The sequence below is a fragment of the Rhagoletis pomonella genome, unplaced genomic scaffold, assembly GCF_013731165.1.
Source record: "Rhagoletis pomonella isolate Grant_MI unplaced genomic scaffold, Rhpom_1.0 Rhpom_scaffold_00012, whole genome shotgun sequence".
Lineage (NCBI taxonomy): Eukaryota > Metazoa > Arthropoda > Insecta > Diptera > Tephritidae > Rhagoletis > Rhagoletis pomonella.
In genome coordinates, this window is record NW_023458566.1 from 3,076,279 (window position 1) to 3,082,464 (window position 6,186).

Below are 6,186 nucleotides of genomic sequence, written 5' to 3' on the forward strand. Positions count from 1 at the left end.
AAAAAAAACGGAAAGTAAACGTAAAGAAACGTAGTGCTTAGAGTGCACCGATGATCAGGAGAGCTATGTTAGATACGAGGAATTGATTACTTCGAGTTCTCCGGCACAGTTTCACACGGAAAGCATCAATGTCTCAGCCGATCGTGCATTCCTTAGACGTACGGATGTTGGTCGATTGTTTAACGAACCGGCCCAACCAAATGTTGCAGAGTCGACTTTGAAGTAAATTAAAGAAATTCAATTCCTTTTTGTTGTTTCATTGATAGTGGGGTGTATACTGGGTAGCTATGATCCTTGTGGCAACTCCACCCAAGTCTCTGTCTACGATTAACTCTTAAACTAAGTAAGCTCTCTGTAGCTTAGATATTTTTGTCTACAAGAACTAACAGGGAAGAGTAAGAAGAGGCACATTTGAGATACTATTGGCTCCAAAACAGATAAATAATGACTTCGAAGTAGCAGTTTGCAGTACTATGTAGTCTAAAGGCTGGGGCGAGTTAAATCTTTGCGCTGAAAATCCAGCGAAATGTACATTAATTAACGACGAGATTCAGCACCAACTATCTAAAGAAGAATCTATACATAGAAGGGGCAAAAAGCACCTGACCAAGGTGAATCAGTACAGCATATGTAAAAACACAGAGTGATTCCAAATTAATGCAACTTTAAAGCACCTTCGATGCCCCGGGGGGTTTCTCCCATGCCTATCCCTACATGTGTTTGAGCCATCTTAATTCTTTAGCGAATCCCATCAGTCCTTGCAGTGGAGCTTTCCCTAAGACATCTAGGCTCTGAAAGAAGTGGTCCCCCAGAAATTTGAGGTCTTTTCCTCGGAGTGCTGGGCACTCACACTAAAAGTGCTGGACCGGTTTTATCTGCTCCTCATCTCTGCAGCTTCTGCAGAAGTCCGGAACTCAATTGTGGCGGCCATGTGGCCAATGGTTTAGTGTTCTGTCAGTTTTCCTGTAAGGAGCCTAACGTTTGAGAGCCTTAATAAACTCCATGTTTTTCGTTCGATACCATTCAGGTGTGTAAATTATTCCACCTACTGTCCGTGGCTGCCCTGGTCACTCTCTCGCACACTCTTCCACAAGTCCCATCTCAGAACCCTTTCTAGCATATTTGTCCGCTTCCACTATGCCCCAGGAGCCCAGTAAAGATTGATTATATGCTGCTGTTGGGCTTGTAGGGATATTCCGCATTCCTTGACGCATATCGAATTAGTCGCCAAGTTTAGATGGAGCTAGGTCGATCGTGCACACCAGCTTTTCCGCCATGTAGATTGCATATTTCTCAGCCTGGAAAACACTGCAGTGATCTGGGAGTCTATAGGACTCTTTCAGAGATAACTCCTAAGAAAAGACGCCAGATCCTGTTACAACGAAAAGTATATAAAAGAAGACTTATCACCAAATAGAGGCTCATTATAATACATAACTCTTGTTTGTGGAAACTAGGTGACCTGTCTTCCACTAAATGTTAATTTTACCACATTTTGTCACTGGTGTTCAAATATTACCACACTTGTTAATGCAATATCTACCTCATAAGTCTTCCAAACTGCCACTCTAGGAACAACCATGTCCACTGTGTGCGATACTTTACTCTCGGGCAACTCTTCGCGTAGTATTGGCTCAGCTGTTGGATTGGGTTATACATGTAATATGAACTATGGTAAGGCGAAATAGAATGGGGAATGCATTGACCGAGCTTGCATATAAGTCTAGCTAATTTTGTGAAGTTTTCTGTGAAAATATAGAAAATTTTTTGGGGTCCTTCTTTACTTTCTTGTTTAGCAGGCGACCAATGGATGACTAGATTTTGTTGAGTAGTCAGTACATCTTCATCTTACCGGGAACAGCATCAATCCAATTTGACGCACAGCATTCTGTTGCCTACTGTTATGCGGAGAAAATTATCCGACAAATTTGCTGAGCAATTCAGCAGAGATGCTTGTATATTTGTACTGCTACTGTCTTTTCCAAAACGTTGGCAATACATTTACACCAATCGGTTGAGATTTTAGCTTAGTTTAGTTTATAAAGATTAATTAATAAAACGGTTGAGAATTGCTAAAATACTTAATAAATCGAATGAACTTGTGAACTTCGCAAATCCGTCGCGAATTCATAGTCATCCCAAGTACCCACTTGCCCACATTGTCTTGTACTTCTACCTTGCTTGCTGCCCACCTCGAACCTCCCACCCAACTTCACCTTCCACTTTTACCTTCCTTACTGCATGTGTACGTACATACTTTGCTTTGACGCACTAGCTTGCACCGCTGCGCCGCGTAGAAACCCACATTAACAAATCATAAGAAAAATGCATTGGGCACTCATTTATTTTTCCCAATTGTCTGCATTCGTTCGTATTGACGAGGGTGCATGTCCGTGTGTGCGTTTATTGCATGTAGGCTCTCATTGTGAGTATTTTGATAATTGGTTCCGTTCGGTTGAGAATGGTGTTGTTGGCGTCGACGTTGTCGCCTGCGCCACCTTCATCAACTCATTACAAGGCGTATACGCTCTTGCACGCATACAAACACGCAAGGAATGTCGGCACTCTCACATCGCACACCGGTGCCCAATGTTCTCTGCCCAATGCGCCCATTCAGCGCCCGGTTGCAGCAGGTAAACAAACAAAGTCAACGCAGTCACATTTCGTATGCATTGGCAGCAGGAACGAATGTGGAATGAAACACCTTCAAGTGTGGCACATGTGTGGTAAATTCGCCGCGCGGCGATTGGAGCTAAGAGATGTGGAATGATTCAGGTTATAAACAGCCAAAAAAAAACCTCTGCGGGCAGCACTCCGCCGCTGAGTTGCTCTTTTTTGTAATGCTTTGCTGATGGTGCTGCCGCGCGTCGTCAAATTTGATGAGTGCGTTGAAGAGCGCGCTCTTCGCGCTTCGCAAGTTAAGCGGTCTTGGAAGCATTTTTCTTTTGTCATCTGCCGCCCCCTGATATGTTGTTCTTTAATACCAGCATTTCAACTAAAACTCTTTCACTTGCCACCTGCTGGGCGCTGCAGGAGAATTGGTGCTCTTTTTACAGCTTTGCGCTCGTTTATTCTACATTCATACAAGTCAACGAAAAACAACAACTAGACACTTAGCAGCCGGCATCTCAAACAATTCCCCTCTTGAGTTAGTTGGTTTTGAAGCAGCGCTCTTAATGTTTTTTTCCATATTTTTTTAGCCTTTTTCTAGCCCAGCCTGCCGCTCTGGGTGGGAGCCCCTCTAAGCACAACCTACTCTCTGGCGGTCTCAGACCACTAGAGAACACATACATACTTTATTGTAAATATGCAAAATTTATGAGTGTGTGCGTATAAATTACCATTGCATGTCTTGTAAGTTTTCATTGTTGTTTTTGTATAATCATTTTTTATTTTTATTTTTATTTTATTTTTTCCTGTATACTTTTATATACAAATAATGGCATATGCGCCTCCCCTTCGATAGGTATGCCTACTCATTGGTCTCGCCACTACAACAACTACTTACCAGATATTTATATGTTAATACACATACCTACACATGCAACCGCTCACACACACAAGTAGATACTGTTTGGATGCCTGACCACTGCCATTTAAAATATTGCATATATGTATAATATATAAATGCAAAATAATGGTAAAAATAGCAGTAACAACAGCAACAACAACAACAACAAAATAATAACAACATGCAGTTGGCAGTTTGATAATAAAAATATCTGCCTACTATATTTTATTCTTCCGCACGTTCGGCCAGCGAGCAATGAAAAAATAGATGAGTAAGTGAGATCGACAATGAAATGAAAGCATTGCGAATAAAATATGCGCATAGGTGTGCATGCGTTTAATTGTGAGCATACATACATACATAATACATACATGTAAAATTATTTACATGCATATATACATATCTACCTACTTGTAGATTTGATGCTTTCTTTTAGTTGTTCATTTAGTGTTTTTTTTTTCGTTGCAATAATCGTTTCTTTGTTTGATTTATTTATTTCATCCTGCACACATTCTTAGCTTTAATCATCTCAACTAAAATGTGCCTATATTCAATTCAAAAAGAGTAAGGCACGGTGCACATTAGAGCGGTACGATAAGCGATACCATATGCGGTACAAAAGCCAACCGTGTCGTTTGGCCGATACGCTAGCGTTATATGTTTCATATCGTATCGGTTTCATATTGTATCGCTCTAATGTGCATCGTGCCTAAGAGTTTCCTTTTCCTATGTAATTTAAAAATAAAGAATAGACTAATGCCAGAACAACGCTTGCAGCTCATGCAAATTTATTTCGAAAATCATAGTGCAGTTCGGGCATGTTACCGTGCGCTACGTCCTGTTCCATGGTTTTTATATCACAACTAGCAGACCCGGCGAACTTCGTCCCGCCCAAAATTTTTAAATGTTTTATTGAAACTTTTTGCTTCTGCTAAGACTATGGTTTGGTGGTCATTTGCCGCTTTAAATAACCTAAGGAAAGTGTTATATCCGTGAAGAAGTTCTTGAAATTCTCCAGTTGTGCGGCATTTTATAGCACGGTTATTCGCAAACCGAAATAAATTTTTTCCTCTTCACTCCCTGGCGGCAACAACCCGGTTCTATAGTGAATGTCCTAGAAGCTTTACAGTATAGTTGGTGGAAATTTCAAAATGGGTGCGAATCATTGTTCTACAGAAATGCAATATACATATACTTATTTCAGACGAAATACCTTAAAAGTTTTAACGCATAATAATATTGGAAAATCACATCCATTGGGCCAATCGCAACGCAGGAGCGTTCGATATACCCAATGGTGCAACAGGTCGGTTTAATCTGACCTTCACGGCCCCTTTACTCACTTGGCTATTTTTAGTAATAGCTCAACTTCAGCACCACTTGGCAGCACGTTTTTGCAATAGTATTGCATACATATTTAAAACATTAGCCAAATCGGATCATAAATAAGATTTTTAGTAATAACTCAAATACAGCGCCAACTGTCGGATTAAATTGTGAAACTAAACCATCCAGAGACCCACTCAAATACGCAAAAAGTTTCGTTAAAATCCGTACAACCATTTAGGAGGATTTCACTAACAAACACACCTACAGAAGAACTAAAAAATACATTCAAAGATAGCTAAAGGTCGGTACGTTTGTAGGCCTCACACCCCCTTTTCAAATAGGCCAAATTTTCTCCATGAGTATGGGCTTGATTTCAACTACATACATATCTCCACATGAAGTTCCAGTACTGTATCATGCATACTTTCAGAGATATTCAGTATACAAATTCGATTTATATGGGGGGTGCCACGCCCCCCTTTCCAACAGCTGCCCTCTTTCTTCATGAGTATGCGATTGATTTCGTATATCTCCATACCAAGTTCCAGAACTCTACCATGAACACTTCCAAAGATAGGCAGTATGAAAAATTCGGTTTGTATGGAAGATGCCACGCCCCCTTTTCCAATAGTTCCAATTTTTCTCCAAGAGTATGCGATATATTTCGTACATCTCCATACAAAGTTCCAGAACTCTACCAAAAAATTTCCAGAGATATGCAATATGAAAAATTCGGTTTGTATGGGAGATGCCACACCCCTTTTTACAATAGCTTAAATTTTTCTCCAAGGGTATGCGATTGATTTCGTATATCTCCATACCAAGTTCCAGAACTCTACCATGCACACTTTCCGAGATATGTAGCATGAGAAATTCGGTTTTTATGGGAAGTGCCACGCCCCCTTTACATATAGATTTTTTTTTTGCCTAAAACCATCCTTGGGACACGTGCGGCAGGTGGCAGTTTCAAAAAAATCGGTTCAGCCGCTCTCGAGCCTTGCGAAAACTAAAAAACGGCTTTAAAAATATATATCAGTTGAGATTTATTATATATTATAATTATATTTTGACAGTATCCGTTGTTTCTGATTGGCGCAAAAAAATCTTCGTCCCTTGATATGGTCGTTGCTCAAAGCTATTTATATTCGAAATTGCATGAAAATTGGAAAACAGGAATCTATAAGCTTATCCAGGCAAAAAGCTACCTACGTACCGAATTTTAAGCAAATCGGACCGTAAATAAGATTTTTTCGAATAGATCGGTCCCTGGTCCAATTCTCAGAAAAAATTGATCATATTTGCTAATATATGCTAAAAAGCTACCTACGTACCGAATTTTGAGCAAA